Source organism: Macrobrachium rosenbergii, chromosome 13 (genome assembly GCF_040412425.1).
Source record: "Macrobrachium rosenbergii isolate ZJJX-2024 chromosome 13, ASM4041242v1, whole genome shotgun sequence".
Taxonomy (NCBI): Eukaryota; Metazoa; Arthropoda; class Malacostraca; order Decapoda; family Palaemonidae; genus Macrobrachium; species Macrobrachium rosenbergii.
Window position 1 is genome coordinate 49,636,692 of NC_089753.1, and position 22,246 is coordinate 49,658,937.

Consider the following 22,246-nt stretch of genomic DNA (forward strand, 5'->3'; position numbering starts at 1 on the left):
AGGAAGTACTTAGTGGTGCTAGCAACCTCCTGTATGATGGTGCATGCTATACCAGGAGGGTGTAGTCAAGGGGCATAGATAATGTATCCTGGGAAAAGCCTCCACCTCCATTCTCCACATTTATGTGACCTGATCTAATCAACATCATGAAGAAAACCAATGCACTTTTCAAGAAATTCCTCAGCCTTTTCTCCAATCCTCAGATCCCTTCCTTATCTTGGATACCGTGGTTAAGGAATTGTGAGAGAAGATTAGATCCACAGCCACTAGGGTCTCTATTTTTGATAGGAGGCCTAGTCTCTCTCTTAAGCAGCTGCTGAATTCTTTTTTGACTGTTTCCCCTGACAGCCCAACCCACACAAACAAAAGCAGCCCCTACTAAACTAGGCAACTTTAATCCCCTTCATGGTTCAGCTCCCCTGTCCCTTATGGATTCCTTTGTCATCCTTTGGCACATGTAGAGAAAGAGGGAGAGCCTCAACCTATCCTTAGGCAGAAGAGGGTAAATGTAGACGAGGCTTTTTCCCCCCTTTAACAGTGCCCTGGTGGGAGGTTGTCTTCAGAAATTTTGGGCTAAGTATGAGGAGGTCCAATCCTGCTCAAGAGAAAGGCATGAGAGCATGTGGCCACTGAATCATTTGGGTTCTAGAGTTGTCTCTTCATCATCCTAAGGCTTCAGGAGGTTATAAGCTGGTTGTAGACCTTGATCAGCTAAGCTCTTCCCACTCCTGTAGTTGACTTCACCAGGATGGAGACAGTGGAGTCTGTGAGAAGATTCATTCATATGGCAGATTTTTGGGCCAAACATCTCCAAGATACCTACAGGTATGTCCAAAGTGGACAAGCTGTCATTCTTCTCTCCCCCCCCCACACCATAGTCTTATATGTCATTCAGGGTTGCAAGTTACCTGAAGGTTAAGGAGGAATAATCAAATTGGTACAAATTTTCTTTGGAAGCACCCAAGCAACAGCAAGTATACCAGAGCTGTCGACCAAAAATAAACTTGAGACTTCACAAAATTGCAGGCCATAGTCACTTGAGTAATTAAGTACAAGGGCACATTGCTGCTTGCATGGCCACATGGCTATCATCTTTGATTTGTTTAGATGTTCTGCTGACATTCTCCAAGTCTTCAATTTACAGTTCAGGAACCTGTGGTTTGATCTGACCACAACTGGATTTCAACTTTGTTGATTCCATATTGTCGAAAACCTGTGGGAAACGTAGCGCAACAAAACTTGAGACCAATATCATCAAATTGTTAATTATAATCTAGGAATCTACCTTACAAAGGGGCATGGTCTAATAACATACAGGTCAAGCCACCACAAAAGATTATTCCTCCAGATGCACAAAAGTACATCATTTATCAAGCACTGGCTGTTAGAAAAACTAAGACAAGGAGGTTGGAGATAAACCCCAGGCTTGTAAGGCAGCACTTTTTCCCCTCATCTGTGCTCCATTAAAGGCAAAATACTTTCAGCTCTTAAGGGTGATAAGGAATCTCATAATGAACGATGAACTCTTGAGAGCAATAGACTGTCAGAACACCAAATAAGGACATTAACACAAAGATTGAACTGTGAATGGGATTTCATCGGGCTTTCTTCAAGGACCCTATATTTTAAATTACTATTTTTCCAATAGCATTAGCATCAACTAGTAGATTTGAGCTTAACAGACAAGCTTAATCCAATATATTTATTAACACTGTGGGTGATATGAGGATTGACACATGTCTAAACTGCTACAGAACTGATCAGACTCCATAAAAGTACTTTTAAGAGCATCTTTCTGGCTGAAATTCTTAAGGCATATGAATTTGCATCAGTTTAAGAGTTCTGTCCTTCCCAGCATAGAGGGGGTTATGCCCAGGAAGTTATTAACAATGAATGTTGGAGACTTCAACTTAAATCTTCCTTTTACCACTGGTTAGGTAGATATGGTAGATTAAAATGGGCTAGCAAATCACACATCATCCTCTTAGGAGTACAGATCACATGGGATACCTACCGATCTTTGGGGTTTTTTGTAATGCTATTGAGGAGCTGCAATAAGTCTCCTAAAAAAGCAAGTCTGCTTAAGGAAAAACTATGTGTGTTCACTGTATGAACACTAAGAGGCTCAGTAATAACATGGAGTATTATGTTGGGGATTCTTTCATAGTTATGAGATACCCACCTTGGAGGAGACTTGGTTACTGCCTATCAAAATCCACTCCATCTTTCAGCTAACTGGCGATGTAGAAAGTGTAAAAGTAAATATGAGGTCAGTTTTAATGAAACAACAAAAATTTGTCTAAAAGAATCTGAAAACTTAATAATCATTGACTTGGCATTTGAAATGATTCTTTACACTCAAAACTGGTGTAGCAAAGTTTGCATTTAGCCAGGAGTCAATTATTGTCAACTCATTAGTTCACGAAGGTGACTCCTGTACAAGATTCATTCCAATATTTTGTCATTGCCTAATAACGTAGCTATAGCTGCTACATGTCAGTTCTGTATAGTACAGGTGTATGTTAATCCTAGATTGCTGTTTTTGATAATTATAATATACTTGAAAATAGGACTTTATCTTAAACAATATTTCATTTAAACCCTTTTTTAGAAGATACTTGTAAAAACAACTTAACTTTACAATAAAAAGGGATCATTAAATGCTGAACTTTCTTTATAGAATAAAAAAAAATGGCAAGGTATAAAATTCACAAAGAAAATTATTCTATCACAACTAAATACATGAATGCAAGGATAAAAAAAAACTGTACAAAATGAATATTTCACAGTACTATTACCTTATTCACAGGTTCAGAAGGAGGCCCAATTTGAATGAAAACTGACCTGAATGAAATTAACAATACTGTAGGTGGACTAGGACTTTGACATATACTTTTGGGGCACAGGCCTTCTGATTGTAACAGTTTACAACTGAACAATCAAGCTTTCCCACAGCTAACAGTAATTCCTATCTTATGGTAAACTGTACTTTATCACTGCATTGGAGATTTATCCATGAAATTCTCTTATCAAGGGTAGCTTGGCAAAATTCGATTATTATTATTATTATTACAGTATTATCATTTATTTATTTATTTATTATTACTGTACTGATTGACTGATTATGAAACGTAGGTCTTGAAGACCAAGTGAATTCAATCTCACAGGATGAAGGGTTTGTTTTTTAATACCTGTATTGAAATTTGAAGTTTGTTCAATAAATTGCATTTTTTTAACAACAATAAACTGCATTTCTTTAACAATTTAAGTTGTAAAGGATGAGGGTTCTGATAAGTTTCCCCAATCCACTAACTTTTAGTTGATCAGCACTCTCTGCACACAGGGACTGGGTCAAGTGGGTTATTCAGCAAATAGTCATGGGTCAAACAAGTGTCCTATTTTGAAATTTTAGACTTGTCATTATCCTAACCACCACAAATGAATATTGGCATAAAGTTAAAAATAATATCATTAAAGCTTTCACTATGCATAGTGAAAGATAAATTTTGATAATGAACTGTTTGCCTTGTTAACCACTAGAGGCACAGTGCTAAAGGTTCTGTGCAGCATCATTTCAGCCCAAAACGGTTATTATCTCAGCAATTTTCCCTTAAGGCAACACATGATGACAGCTTAAATGGAATACACTGACCAGTATGAGTAATAATTATAAAGTACATGCAGTCCCTGGTTTACGTAGGGGGTTCTGTTCCTGAAGCGCGACATAAGCCAGAGCGCTGTATTAAAATATTGCTAAAAATGACATTTTTATAATAAAGTAAAGTTTTATATATACTTACTAAGTAATTACTTAGCTAACGATTATGCTCACATGGCATTCCTAAATTCCAAATTCGTGGCAACGAGTCAGCTGCAGAGGAGGGGGTGACAGGCCCTACCCACTGCAACGGGGAGCATGTTAGCGACTCACAGTCAACAGCTTTAATCTATTTTATTGCTGTATTGCCCATGAAAGGTGAGGAGGGAGGACTCCAATTCAGTAATTACTTGGTAAGTATGCTGTACAGTATAAAAATCACAAGTTTTTAAAGTAAATTGTATCTTTCCTAACTCTACAAATCTGAGGTCCTTCACATTAGGAATTACTTACAGCACAGCTGGAAATGGCTGTTGAACTTTCAAACAAGGTGGTTGGGCAGTTAACTACTGTCTGGTAGATGAGAGTCCCACCTGCCCAGATGTAAACATTCCAGTTTGCCTTTCGACCCAGGTGTCAGGTTGAGGGGTGGCAAGAGGTAGGCATGAAAATGTAATGTAAAGGACCTCAGGTTTGTATTGGCAATTTACTTTACAAAATTGTGATTTGTTCCTACACAATATACAAACCATCATTAGGAAACTCACTGGTTGGAGGGAGGAATCTGAGTGAGTCTAAAACTGACTGGAGTTCGCCACACCTGGGGTTCCCTTCCTGGTTGACAGAGTGAGGAAGGGAAACCTGCTTCTTACAAATTAATCGGGTTGTAGGAAACGTGAGGTCAATTGTCAGACTTCTAGGCCTTTTCGTATGAATGAGGAAGACATCATTTCATACAAAATAGGCTAGGATAAACCTTAAAAGTCTGTGATAGTAAGGCAAATACCAGCATCAGGTTTGTCTTATTGTCATGATCTCCTTCCTCCCCTTGCTAGAGGAAGGAGCAGGTTTGCTTCTATAGTCCTGAAAGGAAATAGAACAAAAGTCACATCCCATGCAGAGGGCCTGAGGTCCCTGGGTGGGCAAGACCTTTTGAAGCTTCTCATCAGTAGAGAAATCTCGAAAGAGGGAGAGATATCTACTCCTTTCAGCCGCAAGACTAGGCTGAGTGCAGCCCGGTAGCCTTTTGCTGCTGAAACGGAGAGAAGCTTCTCTCAGTGAAGAAAGACGAGGAAGTCCACAATCTGATGAACAGTAGCTCCGACCGGAGAGAGACCCCATCTACAACACCAACCACAGAAGACAGCCCACTTTCCCTGGTATACCCCTGCAGAGGACTGCTCGAAGTGTCCAACCATCTCCGTTTCTATGCGGCGCGAAAAGCCTCTCACTCGCAGAAATGCTGGATAACCGCCAGCCGTGAAGACACAGGGACTGAACTGCCTGGTGGTACCACTCTACATGGAGTTGACACAGTAGGTTGGGCCAGGGAGAGATCTCTCTTGGTGCCTCGGAAAGAAGAGCTAACAGGCCGGGATACCAAACAGCCTGAGGCCATTTGGGAGCCACCAGAATCATCCTTAGATTCAGGGTGATCAACACTTGGCTGATCACCTTGCAAATCAGACAAAACAGAGGAAAGGTGTAGACATCGAGGTTGTCCCACGGGTGTTGGAAAGCGTCCTCCGCAGTGGCCCATGGGTCCAGCATGACCGAGCAGGAGACCTGAAGTTTCCTGTTGTGCCGGGTGGCGAACAGATCTATGACTGGACACCCTAACAGATCGAACAACCTCTCTGCGATGTCTGGGTGAAGGGACCACTCTGTCCCTATCACCTGATTCTGGCGGCTGGGCTTGTCTGCCACTACATTCCTCTTGCCTGAAATGTACCTGGCTGACAGCTCTACCGAGTGAGCCAGAGCCCACTTGTGCACCTGCACTGTCAACTGATGAAGCGGAAGGGACACCAAGCCCCCTTGCTTGTTGACGTATGCCACTACCATGGTGTTGTCGCTCATCAAAACCATGGAGTGTCCCATCACTCGATCCTGAAACTCTTGGAAAGCCAAGAAGGCCGCCTTGAGTGCCAGGATGTTGATGTGAAGGTGCTTCTTGTCTCAGTGCCACACTCCTGAAGTCAGCAACTCCTCCAGGTGTGCGCCCCATCCCTAGGTTGATGCATCCGAGAACAGAAGCATGTCCAGAGGGGGAGTATGCAGGCATACTCTTATTAAGAGGTTCCTGTCATCCATCCACCATCTAGGTCTTTTCTCACCTCCCCAAGAGAGGGATGAAAAAGGACTGAGGGTCTCGAGACTGGGACCAGTACTCATTCAGTCGCTATTGCAAGGACAGAAGGTGCAGATGCCCATGAGGGACTAGGTTCTTCATGACGACAGGTGACTGATGACAACTTGCCATTGTCGAGCTGGCTGTTCCTGTCGAGACAGGAACAGCTGTGCTGCCTTCCTGAACCTGCTGATACGAGAGTCTGAGGGGAAGACTCTTGCTGCTACCGTATCTATCAGCAAGCCCAGGTACTTTATCCTCTGCTTGGGGATGAGATCTGACGTCTCAGGATTTACTACGCTACGTAGTTATGGATGAAATTGAGCGTAACTGATCCCCATCCCCTTGAATGTTTAACATCAAAGGAAAGTCCATGAAGTTATCCCACTCTCTTCGCCAATGCTGGGCAAGCAGGAAGACAGTCTTGAGGGTCAGATCCCTCTCTGATGGCTCTCGTAAAGGCTTACATGGTGCACAAGTCAGGCTCCTTAGAACAAAAGTCACATCCCATGCAGAGGGTCTGAGGTCCCTGGGTGGGCAAGACCTTTTGAAGCTTCTCATCAGTAGAGAAATCTCAAAAGAGGGAGAGATATCTACTCCTTTCAGCCGCAAGACTAGGCTGAGTGCAGCCCTGTAGCCTTTTGCGGCTGAAACGGAGAGAAGCTTCTCTCAGCGAAGAAAGACGAGGAAGTCCACAATCTGATGAACAGCAGCTCCGACCGGAGAGAGACCCCATCTACAACACCAACCACAGAAGACAGCCCACTTTCCCTGGTATACCCCTGCAGAGGACTGCTCGAAGTGTCCAACCATCTCCGTTGCTGTGCGGCACGAAAAGCCTCTCGCTCGCAGAAATGCTGGATAACTGCCAGCCGTGAAGACACAGAGACTGAACTGCCTGGTGGTACCACTCTACATGGAGATGACACAGTAGGTTAGGCCAGGGAGAGATCTCTCTCGGTGCCTCGGAAAGAAGAGCTAACAGGCCGGGATACCAAACAGCCTGAGGCCATTTGTGAGTCACCAGAATCATCCTTAGATTCGGGGTGATCAACACTTGGCTGATCACCTTGCAAATCAGACAAAACAGAGGAAAGGCATAGACATCGAGATTGTCCCACAGGTGTTGGAAAGCATCCTCCGCAGTGGCCCATGGGTCCAGCATGACCGAGCAGAAGACCTGAAGTTTCCTGTTGTGCCGGGTGGCGAACAGATCTATGACTGGACGCTCTAACAGATCGAACAACCTCTCTGCGATGTCTGGGTGAAGGGACCACTCTGTCCCTATCACCTGATTCTGGCGGCTGGGCTTGTCTGCCACTACATTCCTCTTGCCTGAAATGTACCTGGCTGACAGCTCTACCGAGTGAGCCAGAGCCCACTTGTGCACCTGCATTGTCAACTGATGAAGCGGAAGGGACACCAAGCCCCCTTGCTTGTTGACGTATGCCACTACCATGGTGTTGTCGCTCATCAAAACCATGGAGTGTCCCATCACTCGATCCTGAAACTCTTGGAAAGCCAAGAAGGCCGCCTTGAGTGCAGGATGTTGATGTGAAGGTGCTTCTTGTCTCAGTGCCACACTCCCGAAGTCAGCAACTCCTCCAGCGCCCCATCCCTAGGTTGGTGCATCTGAGAACAGAAGCATGTCCAGAGGGGGAGTATGCAGGCATACTCCTATTAAGAGGTTCCTGTCATCCATCCACCATCTAGGTCCTTTCTCACCTCCCCAAGAGAGGGGTGAAAAAGGACTGAGGGTCTCGAGACTGGGACCAGTACTCTTTCAGTCGCTATTGCAAGGACAGAAGGTGCAGATGCCCATGAGGGACTAGGTTCTTCATGACGACAGGTGACTGATGACAACTTGCCATTGTCGAGCTGGCTGCTCCTGTCGAGACAGGAACAGGCTGACCTTCCTGAACCTGCTGATACGAGAGTCTGAGGGAAGACTCTTGCTGCTACCATATCTATCAGCAAGCCCAGGTACTTTATCCTCTGCTTGGGGATGAGATCTGACGTCTTGGGATTTACTACAATCCCTAGATCGTGGCAAAATTTGAGGAACCGATCCCTATCCTGAAGCAACTGCGAGCAAGAGCTTGCCAGGACCAGCCAGTCGTTGAGATACCTCAGTGGACATATCCCATGCGAATGGGCCTAAGCTGACACAAGGGTGAACAATCTCGTAAACACCTAGGGAGCGGCCGAGAGCCTGAAACAGAGTGCCCTGAACTGGAACACCGTCTCCCCGAGGATAAAGCAAAGGTACTTGGGGGAGGATGGATGGATGGGTATTTGGAAATACACATCCTTCAGGTCCACCATAAGCATGAAGTCATTCTCCCTGATGGAGGCGATCATGGAGCAAGCCGTCTCCATCGTGAACTTAGTCTGGCGAATGAATCGGTTCAGGGGAGAGAGGTCTATGACCGGTCTCCAGCCCCCCGAAGCTTTCTCTACAAGGAGGAGATGGCTGTAAAAGCCTGGGGACCGATCTGACACGACTGCACCAGTGCCCTTGCTCAGCATGGCACACACCTCTTGCTTGACTGCAAGATCCTTCGGAGAACCATGAAGATAGGTAAGGAGATGGACGGGAGAGTTGGTGCAGGGCGGCCGAGACTCAAAGGGGAGTAGATATCCCTCCTGAAGGACATTCACTACTCTATTCTCGGCTCCGTACTGCTGCCATGTTGCCCAATGGCTCGACAGGCAACCCCCCCATCATTGGCAGCAGCCAGAGGGGAATGCTGCCCCTAGCGTTTCCCCTTCTTCTTCTTTGCCTTGCCCCCTTTTCCGGCAGAAGAAGGCTGGGTGTTCCCACATGCACCCTTTTAAAGTCTGGGACTTCTTGGGGGCTGAGGAAATGTTAGCCTGGCCCGAAGGCCGGGATGCAGTGGAGCGCGAAGGCCTGGAGGTCTTGGCCACTGCCTGATGGCCAAGGCGGTTGCTGTCTTTGGTCCGAAGCTTTCCACTGCAGCATCTACCAGCTCTCTAGGGAAGAGAGATGCAGAACCCAGCAACCGTCTGTTCCGCAGGGTCATTGCCGATTCGGGACCTACAAACCTGGCAAAACGAGAAAGGACAGCCCTTCTCTTTAGCACCAGGTTTGCCCACAGGTTTGCCATCTGGTGGACTAGGAAAGAGATGGCTCTACCTCCAGACTGGCACAGCCTCCTGAAAGTGGAGCCCTCCCCAGGAACGATAGCATCCGAGGAGGCAGCCACTTTGGATACTCTGAAGGACCACAGTCCAGCCAGGAGACTGCCTGGAGAGCCGCCATGGTGGTGGCCTTCAGGGTTGCCGCCATGGTGGTGGCCTTCAGGGTCGCCGCTTCTTGCTGTGAAAGAGAGACTCCTTCTGAAGCAAGGTGCTACAGTGAGAGACCTGGGCCTAGATGCACCTGGTCCGAGTCAACCTACTTGGTCGGCAATGCCCTCTCCGAGGGTGTATAAAAGCGCTTCTGTTGAGGCAGAGGAGGAGGAAGCAGCATGTCCGAGCAATTCGACTGAAGTGAACTCTCCTGCTCAGAAACAAGATTATTCACTTGATTGAGGACCCCCTCAGCAAGTGTGGACCACAGCAGCCCCACTGAAACTTTGAGTTCCTTTTTCGGACCCCAGAAGGATTCGAGGTGCAAAGGACGATCCACAGATGAGGCTGTGGTCCCTTCCCCAAGATCGCTGTGCTGACGAATCAGCGCAATGACCCCTGCAAAAGTCCTCTGTATCTCGGGGGTGTCCGCATCCTGGGGGAGAGGACCCTCGAGTCTTTCCAAGGTGTAGTCCTTCTGATCTACTCTCCATGCAGGAGGGAGAACCTTGGCAGACCCCTTGGATCCTTCCCGCACTATGCAAGCATATGATCTAGATGATCCGAGAACCGAGCCAGGAACGTACACCTTTGTAGCTGAACTCTGGGGAGAGGACTCTCCAGAGTTCCTCCTACCCAACTTGCACCTCCCAAGGAAACCCCAGGAGGTTGAGGGGACAGGTGAGGAGGATTGGGCCCCCGCCCAGGCCTGCTGGCAGAACCAGTGGGAGGGGTGGGCCGAGAGCGGTCATCAACCTGCTGTGATGATGGCAACCCGGGCCCAGGAGAGCATCTTCGCCTCGGCAAAATGCTGTCCCAAGGAAGGCGTAGCGGTTCGTGCAAGCCAAGCCAAACTACTCGACTCGACCGAGCTAAGCCGATTGTGCAAATGTGATCAGGGACTGGGTGGAGTCAAAAGAGCGGCTGGCTGGCAAGAACTTGTGCTGTCCTCTTAACGGGCCCGTCTTCTTTGAGGCCGGAACCCCACGAGAAGACTGTGCAGGGAACCTCCTCTCTGTCTCTCCAGATGCTTGGGCCCAAGAGACTGAAGCATCAGCCTGTGAACCTGGCTTGGCACAGGAAGAAGTGCCAGCAGGCAGAGGCGAGACACCTGCATGTCCTGGCTCTTTCTCTTGTCCTGTGCCCGAATCAGTGCAGTGAGTGGATTCTCTGACACCAGTTCGGGATACCCGAGTCTCCTTAGAGACCTGGGTACTCGAAGTGGCTCGTGAATGAGCGTCTGCCACAGTGCCAGCCTTCGAAGAGGACTTCTTAGGACTGGCAACGGGTGTCACGCCCGCGACTCCGGAAACTCTAGACCCAGGGGTGAACGATTCGGTTCCCTGACCCGAAGGTCGGGAAGAGCCAACGAGAGATCCCACTGCTTCCCCTGTGGAGGGAGGCAGCCCCTTAGAAGTCCCAGGATGGGATTTCTTGTTGGGGGGGGGGCCACGGGGGAAGAGACAGCCTTCTTCCTCTTCAACTAACTAGCCTCGGAAGGAGAAAGGGGGGAGGTAGCAGATGATGACGAAGACGATGAAGATGACGACACCTTCTGAGACCTCTTCTGCGACTTCTTCTTTGTCATCTTCTTCAGGATGGCGGTCAAGTCCCCCATCCGGGAGGGAGCAGCAGACGTCACAGGAGCAGCTAGGGGCAGAGGCACTGAGTGCTGGGATGCTGGTACAGTGGTCACCTGGTTCCCCAGGTTAGACAAGACAGTTACCAGCATCTTGGCAAAGTCTGTCATCGTCACAGTGCTGGTGGTAGAAGTGGTGGCACCATGGGTCACCACAAGAGCGGCTACCAGGTATGACAAAGAGACCCAAGGAACGCCAGGCTGCCTCTAAGTCAAGTTGCCTGCTCAGCATGAGAGCAAATGCCGTGCTGGAAGAAAAAGTTGTGTTAGTGGAGGGAGCTTCCTCTCACTCCAGGGGAAAGTTTCTCCCCGGGGGCAAGGAGAGACCCCTGAGAGGAGGTCGTCCTGATTGTCCACCCCCTGTCGTTCCATGCCTGATGAAGTGAGCGAAGAAGAGAAAGAGGAGTCCTCTCCCGAAGGAGAGGCAGCCAGAAGGGGGAAGTTTGCCGGGAGAGAGAGACGAGGACAGAGTTAGCCATCAAGGGAGTCGTCGGGCGTATGACCCTCAGTTGACGCCTTGGAAGGCTTCCTATAGTATCGTTTCCTCCCCTCAAACTTCGCCCACTGCTCAGCCGACCAGGAGCAGCACTCAATACAGGTAGAACTTCGAGTACACACATGCCCCCTGCAAGAGGAGCAAAGGGCGTGCAGATCAACATTAACATTCGAATGGAAGCTGCTACACTTCCTCCTGCCAACCCCAGGACACAACGCTGGGGGAAAGAGGGCTTACAAGGCTTACTTTTGTGAGGCTGCATACTTCAAACACACAAATAAGCAAATACACAAGGAAAAAGGAAGATCCCACCGGGAAAAGCAGCTCAACGACAGTCAGGGCAGAGAGGGAAGAACACACATCTGCACTGCACGACGGCCAAAAGCAAAATCACAATTTTTGAAAGTAAATTGTATTTTTCCTAATTATACAAACCTGAGGTCCTTTACATTAGGAATTACTTTTAGCGTATGCTGGAAACGGCCATTAAACTCTTGAGCAAGGTGGTTAGGCAGTAATTACTGCCAGGAAGGTGGGAATACCCGCCTGCCTGGATGTAAACATTCCAGTTTGCTTTTCGGTCCAGGTTCAGATTGAGGGGTAGCATGAGGTGGGCATAATAGGTAGTGTAAAGGACCTCAGGTTTGTATACAGTCATACCCTGAACTTACGCGAGGTTAGGTTCCAGAACCCCTCACGCAAGGTGAATTTTCAAGTAAGTTTGACACGGTCTCTAAAAATGCTAATAAATGCTTATTCCTAAAGTTTAAACTTTAAATATGACCCTAATCATGCTCCCAAATTATTAAGTTAACTTTTAAATGAAATTAAAATTACTGTAATTTCATTTAAAAGTTAGCTGAATACATTACCCTTAAAAAAAAATAAATGGTTGACATAAAAATTGAGAGTTGGTAGAGAATTTCTGTCTCTCTCCCCCTCCAACCGATCTATTTTTAGAAGTCGTCTCAACCTCTTTTTAACAACATCTTTATTCTGTGTCTCTCTCTCTTTGTTCTGAAATGCTTTTTCATGAACAAACAGTGTTTTTTATTTTTACTAATACAACTCTTCGTTATTATGTCTCTATGTTTTAGAATGTATTTGCAACACTAGCGCATTTACACTTCCTGGACGGTACAGATCAAATTAGATCAATTTAAACTATCTACTGTACAGGTAAAGATGTACAGAGAATTAATAAGTTGTAAAAATGTGTGAGAGCTAACTATAAACGAGGGAGAGATTTCCCTTACTTGCAATATCAAGTTAAATTATTCATGAATTATTACGGAGACAGAGAGAGAGAGAGAAAGTTATTCTTACGTTAGATATCAAAAGATGGACATTCAGTATTAAACTAACTTTCAAATGAAATTAAAGTTACTGTATTTTCATTTAAAAGTTAGCTTAATACATTACCCTTAAAAAAAGAAAAAAATGGTTAACGTAAGAATACAGGAGTGTGTGACTCTCTCCTCCATTCCACCGATCTATTTTTAGAAGTCTTCTCAACCTCGTTTTTAAAAACTTCTTTTCTGAGCTCGTCCCTGTGTCACCCGGCGAAATTCCATACTAACACGAATTTCTAGGTATAAATATTGCTAAATATACCAGAGAAAAAAGCTTTCAGGAATGCTGGAGTTACTACCCCCAGATCGAGCGTCTTCTATAATGAAGACGTCGGTATAAGCAAGGGTGAGTGAAGGAATCACAACCACAGAACCACACTTGAAAGATATCCCAATGGCAAAACCCCTTGGAAGAGCGGAGAGCCGTACCAGCTCCCACACTCACCCGCCCACCAAGCGGCGACCCCAGCGCCATCTGAACTCATTCCATTTCTAGCACGTGATTTGATCACTGTTTTGTTTGTGGCTTGTGTTTTTGGCGTATTTTGCCTTTATTTCACATTCACCTTTACTGTCGTCAAGTTAAGTACTATCTTTTTATGGGGTTTTTATGATAAGTTTGGCTGTCTTAGCCGGTATTTATATATTATATGTGGTTTTTGTTGGGACGCTGCGGCGTCCCCTTGTCAGCCATGTCGACCGCGAGGTACGCCCGTCCAGCTTGTTCTGTTTGGGTTTCTCTTGGTCGATTACATTGCTTATCATCATCCCCCTAGGATTCATCCTGGTGGTCTTGCCTAGGTTGGGTCTTTGGGGTATCCTCTAATGTTAATTTCGTAGAACTTCCCATCATAGGGGTTCTTACATTTAGGGTTCCCGTAGTATTTCCCGCTTAGGTATCTCCCCAGGATGTTTCCCCATTGGTCAGTTATAGATTTATTATTATGTTTGTGCTTGATGTCATGTTTTATTATATTTTTAAAATATTATTATTATTACCGCGGGGCGTCAGGTACAGTCCTATCTGTTTACTTCCTGTCGCTTTGTTGGTTAGGCTACATGCCAAGCACAAGCTGATATTAATGTCTAGTGTATATATTTAGTAATGGTGGTTAATTATTTATTATTTCTGGTTAACATCCCTGTCCTAGCCCTGCCTAGTGCAAGGTTAGGCTTTTCCTGGTAGCCTATCTGGCCTCCTACTCTCCCTTGTACCTTGGGGTAGGTTAGGTGAGAGGAGGGATCAGCAGGTAGAGGAGTTTCTGTTGTTGTTCCATCCACCGACCGTTGTTTGGGTTGTGGAGTGAGACCCCATTGTCCTCCCCCTTCTTTTCGGAGGGTAGAGGTTTTTCCTTGGGTGTGTCTCCTCCACGCTATTTTAGCATTCCCTTACTTTACGGTTCTGGCTGGCCTTCGACACAGGAATTTCTCTCCCTGTTGGTTCTCCATCCCTCCCTTTCATTCTCCCCTTCGTATTTTATAGACTGCATCTATTACAAGGTGAGAGCATGGGGGTCTTAGGCTGCTTCCTTTCCTTCCTGTTAGGGGTAGGCCTAGAGCTCTCCCTACTTGGGTATTACTTTACCTAGTATGACGGCTTGCGATTACAGTTGAGCTGGGTGCACATCTTCCCTAGTCTCCTGTTTTCCTCTTCTCTGGTTTAAGCCCTTCCTTACGTAGCCTTTCCCCCTTCCCTAGCCTACCCTAAGTCACTCTTTGTCATCTCTCGCATGTGTGACATCGGTCCCCGATGATCACCCCGAGTACTTGGGTCCTCCCTGGTGGAGGGTTTCGCTCCCTCCCAGGGATGGTTCCTGGTGACAATTGTCTTGACTTTATGTTTCGTTTACCTGCTCTCCTCGGACTGAGTGGGTTTTCGAACATTCTCAGGGTTGCCCTTCCTCCCTCCCATCATCTCCTGTCCTCCTTTGCCTCCCGAGTATTCGCCTCTTGGTGTCTGGGTCATTCTAGTCAGATTTGATTGGCGCTTACACCTGCCCATGTGGGTCCAGTTGTGTTTTTGCCTCATCCTTCTTGTGTACTCTAGCGGTAGAGGCTTGGGATCTCCGGTGGTGATGGTACCGGACTTCGGGGGACTCTACCTCATATATGTTGATGTTAACTGGTTACTTTACCACCCTCTATATGTATACATTTGTTACTGGTCCCCGGCGGCTTAACCCCGCCGTCGGGTTGATACATTTACTTTAATCTTATATCAGAGTCCGGTGATCGATCCTTCCCTTGGGTTCCGCCGTTTTTATTACTGGCGTTCCTTGTGGTAAGGGTCCTGTTGATTCAACTCTCTCGTTCCGCCGGAGTATTCCGGCAGTCGGGAGACTTTTTGCTTACCATAATATCTAAAAATTTACTTTAATCTTATATCAGAGTCCGGTGATCCTTCCCTTGGGTTCCGCCGTTTTTATTACAGGCGTTCCTTGTGGTAAGAGTCCTGTCGATTCAACTCTCTCATTCCGCCGGAGTATTCCGGCAGTCGGGAGACTTTTTGCTTACCATATTTTAAGTTTCTTTGCTTAGTAGGTCCGTCTCTGACAGGGTTTTTCATTCCACCGGAGTTCTCCGGTAGCATGGTATGAAAATACTTATCCCTACATAGTTTAAGTTTCTTATAGAGTGGTAGGTTCATATACTTTTCACACTTACAGACTGTTCGTTGTGAGGAGCCCTGATGTGCTGCCATCCTCCACCAACCCTACGGGCATGTGGTTTGTCGGACCCACGCTGGCTGTGCGGTCCGGCTTGATGACTTGATCGTCTGGCATCCGGACGGCTGTGAGGTTTGCTTCGCATCGTACGGATGTATCCAGGACGAGTCGGTAAGCTGCTTACTTCCGCTTTACCACGTTAGTCACAGTTTATTATTTGGTCACATCTGGCTCTTATATTAACACGGTATTAGCCCTTTCTTGACTCTCTGCTCCCTTTCAGGTTGACGAGTCCTCCAAGAAAGAGGCCTTGGAGTCTCTCCGCGCCTGGGTGGCTGGGTTCGGGAGGAATGTTCCGTCGGGGAACTCTTACGTCCTCGATGAAAAGCTGAGGGACCTGCTTTACCCCGGCGCCCGGATCGCTGTGGCCGTACCATCTGATGTGGCCGCACCTATCATCGAGCAGATCCGGGCCGCGACCCAGCCCCTGCAAGAGGACCCCCTCTACACGGAGGTTTCCGAAGACGTCGCCGCGCTCGACCTGGACCTCGAGCCGATGGTCATCGAGCAGGACCAGGGGGTAGGTAGTGAGGTAAGTGAGGCAGTGGGGGCGGGCGCCCTCTTTGATTCCCCTCCTTCATCATCCTCTTCTTTTCAGGGCTTCACTAAATCTTCTATCTTGAGGGACAGAGCTCAGTCTACTGTCCCCAAGTTAAAGTCGTCGTTGAAGACGAAGGGCTATAAGCCCTCATCTTCACGGAAAGCATCTCCTTTCCCCCCGTTGAAGCCAAAGGGTGCTGGCCCTTTGGCTTCCGGGAGCAAACCGAGTACCCCGGGCAAAGGAGCGAGTAAGAGGGCGGCCAAGCCCAGCCCTCCTCGCCAGCCTGCCTTTGACCCTGAGGTGTTTGCGGGGATGTTGTTGCAGAGGTTCTCTACGGAGGTAGAGGCTAAGCTGAGTAAGCTTACTGAGAGGCTTCAGAATCAGGAGACTCTGATCGCTGATATGGCGCGCTCCGGTGGGGCCGGGGTGCACTATCAGATCCCTGACACCGCTGCCCTCCCTCCTTTTGACGTAAGGAACCCATGGCGTTTTGCTCTTCGTGCTATCCGGCATGAAGACACCTTGACCATTGAAGGTCTAGGTACCAGGCGTCTAGAAGAACTGGAGTTCTTCCCAGCTGATCTCTTGCCCCCCTACCCAGGCTTCGTTAGGCTGACGGAGGAAGCCTGGGCACGCTCAGACAAGGTCCCTAAGGAGACGGTGATCTTCCCTAGGGATCAGGTGCAGTCGGAGAACACGGAGTTGACCCCCTTCAAGGGCAACTTCACTATGTTTTCTCTCGGTGATAGGCTGTGGCGGGCTTGGAAGGCAAACCCTTGCCTCAGTTGACCTCACGTCCTGATCTTCCCGGGGTGACGAGTTCTGGAAAGATGCTCCGTCCACATTTACTGTCGGTAAATTGGACAGATTCATCAAACCAGTTCAGTGAGCAGCTTTTACGGAAGCTCTCCTCGGCTGAGTTAGGCTGCCGGTCTTTGAACTCGCCTGCCTGAACAAGGCAGAGGAGCCATTGTTTCAGGTTCTGACTAAATCCCTGTTAGCAGGGTTCCAGTCGGACCTGTACGACTTCATGGTAGCAAAGATGAACTGCCGTAAGTTCATCTTTGCTGATGCCACCATTCGTCATGAGCCTAACAGACTCATGAAGAGTTCTTTCTGGGGAGACAACCTTTTCCCAGAAGATGAAGTCTCCAGTGTCCTGGGCGAAGCAACCAGGGCCAACCAGAGTCTGCGCTCCCGGTGGGGTATCTCCGCTTTTAAGCGGAAGACCTCTTGAGTTTGGCGGTTCCCAGAATAGGCCTGGGAAACGTTACAGGAAGCACAGGAGACCACAACATCAGGCGGTTGTTCAGGCAGTTCCAGTCTCGACGGTGAGCCAACCGTCCACCTCCAAGGCCCAACCCCAACAGTATGTGCTGGTTCAACCAGCCCAATCCCTTGCTGCGCCTATGTACGTCTCCTCGCCGGCGTACAACCCTACCTATGAAGGCCGTGGGGTCTTTCACGGCCTTAATAGGAGCGCAAGGGGGTGTAGAGGTCGAGCCCCCTTTAGAGGCAAGGCTGGATCCGTCTCCCGGGGAAAAGTGGCGCATGGTAGAGGAAACAAACCTGCTTCCTCCCACTGAGACCAGTCAGGTAGGTGGCCGCCTATACTGGTTCAGAGACCAGTGGTCCTTCAGTCCTTGGGCACACAGCATTGTGTCCAAAGGTCTGGGTTGGAGCTGGATCAAGGGCCCCCTCCCCTGACCAGGTTTTACCAACCTTCCTCCAAAGCCCTACAGGACTTTGTGACGGAGCTACTCAACAAGAGAGCAATAAAGAAAGTGAGGCACCTCAAGTTTCAAGGCAGGCTGTTCACTGTCCCCAAGAAAGATTCCGGCCAGCAAAGAGTGATTCTAGATCTGTCGCGTCTAAATCTCTACATACAATGCGACAAGTTTCGCATGCTTACAGTTGCTCAAGTACGGACTCTACTGCCGCGTGGAGCCGTCACCACCTCTATCGATCTTTCAGACGCTTACTATCACGTCCCGGTTGCGCGGAACTTCTCTCCCTTCCTGGGTTTCAGACTAGGGAAACAGGCCTACTCCTTCAAGGTCATGCCTTTCGGGCTCAACATAGCCCCCAGGATATTCACAAAGCTGGCGGAAACAGTAGTTCAAGAGTTACGGTCCCGAGGGATTTCCCTAGCAGCATACCTGGACGATTGGATAATCTGGGCCCCAACTGTCCAGGAGTGCCGGGAGGCTACGGCCATAGTGATCGAGTTCCTGGGATCGTTCGGAGTCTCGGTTTCAATGGCTGGGTCTCCAGTGGGACCTAACCTCGTACAAGCTATCCCTTCCGCCGGCCAAGCGGAAGAAAATAGCTGCTGCTACCAGAAAGTTTCTGAAAGGCAAAGTAGCCTCCCGCCGGACTCAAGAGAGGATTCTCGGCTCTCTTCAGTTTGCTTCAGTGACAGACCTGCTCTTAAAAGCGAGATTAAAAGACATAAACAGAGTGTGGTGGAGACGAGCCAATGTCAGGCTCAGAGACAGAGTCTCTTCAATCCCACAAATCCTGAAGAAAAGGCTTCGCCCGTGGTCCACAGTCCAGGGTCTCTCGAAGTCTGTCCCACTTCAGTTCCCCCCTCCAGCTCTGGTAATCCACACAGACGCTTCATTAAGCGGCTGGGGAGGATACTCACCAAAACAAAAAGTACAAGGGACTTGGTCTACAATGTTCCGTCAGTTCCATATAAACACCTTGGAAGCTATGGCAGTGTTTCTAACCCTAAAGAAACTTCGACCATGGAGGGCCAGATTCACATCAGGTTGGTGTTAGACAGCGCCGTGGTGGTTCATTGCATAAACAGGGGCGGCTCCAAATCAAGTCGCGTAAATCAAGTAATGTTTGCCATCTTCTCTCTGGCGAACAAGCACGGCTGGCATCTGTCAGCCACCCACCTAGCGGGAGTGCGGAACGTGGTGGCGGATTCTCTGTCCAGACTAACTCCATTGGAGACGGAATGGTCCCTGGACTTGGAATCATTCAACTGGATCCACCGCCGGGTTCTGGGACTCCAAGTGGATCTGTTCGCCACGGAGAGCAATCACAAACTTCCCTGTTATGTGGCTCCCAATCTGGATCCCCATGCCTATGCCACGGACGCAATGTCTATATATTGGAACAGTTGGGAGAGAATCTACTTGTTTCCCCCAATAAACATGCTGTTGAAAGTCCTGCACAAACTCAGGTCATTCAAGGGTCGGGTAGCCTTGGTAGCCCCCTATTGGCCGAAGAGCAACTGGTTCCCCCTTCTCCTGGAGCTCAAGTTGCGGTGTCATCAGATACCCAGACCCAAACTGACTCAAGTAGTACAAACCAAGACTGTCAGCTTCCTCAAAAGTCCAGGTTGCACTGGCTTTATGGACTTCATAAAGTTTGCCGCACAGAAGGGAGCAAACATTGACCCCGTTAACACTCTGTTTCTGGAATCTGATAAGCGAGATTCTACTCTCAGACAATATGATTCTGCAGTCAAAAAACTAGCATCCTTTTTGAAGGCACCTGAAGCTCAAACTATGACTACTAATCTAGTGGTTACCTTCTTTAGGTCTTTGTTTGAAAAAGGCCTGGCTCCGGCCACTATTACTACAGCTAAACCAGCTTTGAAGAAGGTGTTCTTATATGGCTTCAAGATTGACCTAACAGATTCATACTTTTCTTCCATCCCTAGAGCATGCGCCCGTTTGAGGCCGGTAACACGCCCACATTCTGTTACCTGGTTCCTTAACGACGTTCTGAAGCTTGCCTCAGATATGAATAATTCTCAGTGCTCTTATCTGGATCTGTTAAGGAAGACCTTATTCCTGATTAGTTTGGCTTCAGGTGCCAGAATCTCAGAGCTGTCCGCTCTCTCCAGAGGTGTCGATCACATTGATTTCTCCCGTCGGGAGAAGTTCTCCTTTCCCCTGATCATACGTTTCTAGCGAAAAATGAAGACCCTCAGGACAGATGGTCTCCTTGGAAGGTGGTGCCTCTTCCACAAGACCAATCCTTATGTCCAGTCCATACCTTAAGGGCTTACTTACAAAGAACTTCTCAGTGTACATCTGGTCCTCTTTTTATCAGGGAAAAAGGTGGAACTCTTTCGTTGAAAGCTATGACAGCAAATTCTGTATTTCATTAAACAAGCTAACCCGGATTCAGTGCCTAAGGTTCATGATATCCGTGCGGTGGCTACTTCTACCAATTATTTTCATAATGTGGATTTTGCTGAACTTACCAAGTACACGGGATGGAAATCACCTCTAGTGTTTAAACGCCACTATCTAAAATCACTCGAAGCTCTGAAATTTTCTACAGTGGCCGGGGAGTGTCATTCCCCACCTTAATTTATCCTTAGTCCTTATCCTTCCCCCCCACCCACCTGCCTCATTTATTTCTCTGCCTGTTCTCCTGGATCAATCATGCCTCACTGCCTAGCTCCTCATTATTGATACTAATATTGTTAACCTTAAGAATGTCTTGGTGTATATGTTTTTGCCATGCTGTTGTTTAGATTTAGCCTAAGAGGTACCTTGTTTGTTTTGCATTATGCTTTCTGTACCTCTCCTTTTGTGTTGAGTAATTTATATTACTCTTGTCATTGCATTGTATTGTGTTATGGGTATTCATTTCACCTGTACTTACCTGTGATCTGATACACTGTTAATTGTTTTTGAATTTTTCATATTAAATCTAGTTTTGCATAGCATGTGCTTTTATTCATTTTCACCTCCTCTTTATTTTTGTATCTTTGCAGTCTTGGCATGATTCTCTGTTACTCTTTCGCCGGGTGACACAGGGACGAGCTCAGAAAAGGGATTTTGACAAAGGAAAAATCTATTTCTGAGGGAGGCCCTGTGTCACCCGGCGACCCTCCCAGTGTCTGGTTTTCCCCCCCGGTTTGGGCATGCCAAGCCTGGGGGTGGTGCTAGCCTGGAATGAGTTCAGACGGCGCTGGGGTCGCCGCTTGGTGGGCGGGTGAATGTGGGAGCTGGTATGGCTCTCCACTCTTCCAAGGGGTTTTGCCATTGGGATATCTTTCGAGTGTGGTTCTGTGGTTGTGATTCCTTCACTCACCTGAGAAGCTTATACCGACGTCTTCATTATAGAAGACGCTCGATCTGGGGGTAGTAACCCAGCATTCCTGAAAGCTTTTTCTCTGGTATATTTAGCAATATTTATACCTAGAAATTCGTGTTAGTATGGAATTTCGCCGGGTGACACAGGGCCTCCCTCAGAAATAGATTTTTCCTTTGTCAAAATCCCTTTATTCTCTCTCTTTCTCTTTGTTCTGAAATGCTCTATGTCTCTATGTTTTAGAACGGCGCATTTACAGTTTGTAAACGGTACAGGTAAAATTAGATCAATTTAAAATTATCTACTGTACAGTTAAAGACACACAGAGAAACAGTACTGTAATACGTAGGTTGGCTAACTTCGAATGAGAGAGAGAGAGATAACAATGGTCCTTACTTAAGAGAGTGAAATTTTTTATGAATTATTACGGACACACACAGAGAATTACAAGAGACATTTGACCGCTGATCAGTAACACCCCTTCTTGTCATGTTAAATGACATGTCTGACAGCTTTTGCCTTCGACCTTCTTACAAAAGAGAGGGAAGAATTTGTTTGTTTAAAATAATACAAATTTTGTAATTGCAGTTTTATTATTATTATTATTATTATTTAATTTCATTAATCTTATTAATATTTGAAAATTAGTACTTATTATTAGGTAAAAAGTTTATTTATCATACAAATAAACATACCTGTATACATGTACCATAAAAATTCTCTCATCTCACTAAAAGAGAGAAATTAATACTTTTAATAATATTTGTTATTTAATTTACACATAAAAGCTTGAGAACTTATAAATTACATAAAAAATTAAAGATAAACACTTTTGCAGAGTTTCTCAGTGTTCGCAAATGTTCGCGTGTCTGTGAAAAACTTGTGTATGCCCATTAGTTAGGTTCCAATGAAAAATTCGTGCATCTATGAATTCATGGAACTCGAATCGCGCAAGTTTGGGATATTACTGTAGTTAGGAAAAATACAATTTACTTTCAAAAATTGTGATTTGTTCCGATACGATATACAAACTGTCGGTCCTTTACATTAGGAAGACTCACTGACTGGAGGGAGGAATCTGAGTGAGCCTCCTGAACTGACTGGAGTTCTACACACCTGGGCTACTCCTCCTGGTTGAAAGAGTGAGGAGGAGTACCTGAGCCTC

General features: G+C 47.1%; 1 long non-coding RNA gene across 2 annotated transcripts in view; it reads right to left on the reverse strand.

The window, feature by feature from the left end:
• The window catches only part of LOC136845294 (uncharacterized), a 676,812-nt gene that overhangs the window by 5,720 nt on the left and 648,846 nt on the right, over positions 1–22,246 (reverse strand). Inside the window, exon 8 of one of the 2 annotated variants that reach the window (XR_010855136.1) lies at positions 2,183–2,235. The exons of the other annotated variant lie outside the window; for it this stretch is intronic. This is a non-coding gene — a long non-coding RNA (uncharacterized lncRNA). The remainder of the gene's footprint in view (positions 1–2,182; positions 2,236–22,246) is intronic. 2 annotated transcript variants of the gene reach the window in all.